The following is a 1,052-nucleotide window of genomic DNA, read 5'->3' as shown; positions in this document are numbered from 1 at the left end:
TCCCACAGCTAAGTAAATTATTGCTAGCTGTTCCAGCTTTGGAACATGCTGCAGGTCGAGCCCCCCTTCTCGTTTGAGAACTGGGTGTGTTGCTCCCTCAGCTAAATAACTGCTAGCTGTTCCACCATTGGAATATGCTGTAGGCTGAGCTCCCTCTCGATTGAGAGCTGGATGTTTGCTCCCTCAGCTACAGATTTACTGCTAGTCACTCCAGCATTATAGCCTTAGACATAGCGTTTGGGGATACGCTATTTCTATCTATGGGCTGCTCTTTCAGGGTGCCACGAGAACCCCTTAGAATGGTATTTTTAAATCCATGTTATGGTAAGTGTGCAAGTAAAGTCTTTGTAAACTTTCTAAAATCCACATAGCTGGTAAGTGTGCACGTTATGCTTTGCCCACTTTCTAAAATCCACATAAGTGGTAAGTGTGCACGTTATGCTTTGCCCACTTTTCTAAAATCCTGCACGGTAAGAGCTATGCGTACAGCTTTGTGCTCTTTCTGAGTGGTTTAAAACTCCAGTTCCGCCTTGGGCACCACTCCTCCTATGTATCCCCTGGATACCTACTTAACAGGGTGTTGCTACTAAGGGTCTGTTGAGACAGTTCCTTCAGCACATACAAAGAGAAACGTGCGGTAGCCCCTGTGTGACAGGTCAAGACTAGTATGATTCTAGGCTCTTGGTCGTATTCCCTTAAAGGAATCTATTTCTGATTCCAAGCCTTGAGCTCTACCCCGGGCCCAGGAGTCTGGCCCTAACAGGTAAGTATTTTGGGGTATGTAGCCTAGGCCTTTGGCTGTAGGGAATAACGTCACTGACAGCTGTCTAACGTCCAAGGGGCGACTCCAATAGCAATACAGTAGAGTTGGTACTTAGTGATCGCCATGGTTCTGGCTTGCACTCCCCTCAGCATGGTGGCGTGGGTATATCGTTCCCCATAGCGACCCCTAGAGGACACAATTTGAAGTTCCCATGAACCGGAACGTCTCAGGTTACTTATGTAACCATGGTTCACTGAGTAGGGAATGAGACACTGCGTCCTCTAGGTTT

The sequence above is a fragment of the Sinocyclocheilus grahami genome, unplaced genomic scaffold, assembly GCF_001515645.1.
Source record: "Sinocyclocheilus grahami isolate Dianchi unplaced genomic scaffold, SAMN03320097.WGS_v1.1 scaffold1028.1, whole genome shotgun sequence".
NCBI lineage: Eukaryota > Metazoa > Chordata > Actinopteri > Cypriniformes > Cyprinidae > Sinocyclocheilus > Sinocyclocheilus grahami.
The sequence above is the reverse complement of the archived record's forward strand: the minus strand, read 5'-3'. Positions refer to the sequence as shown.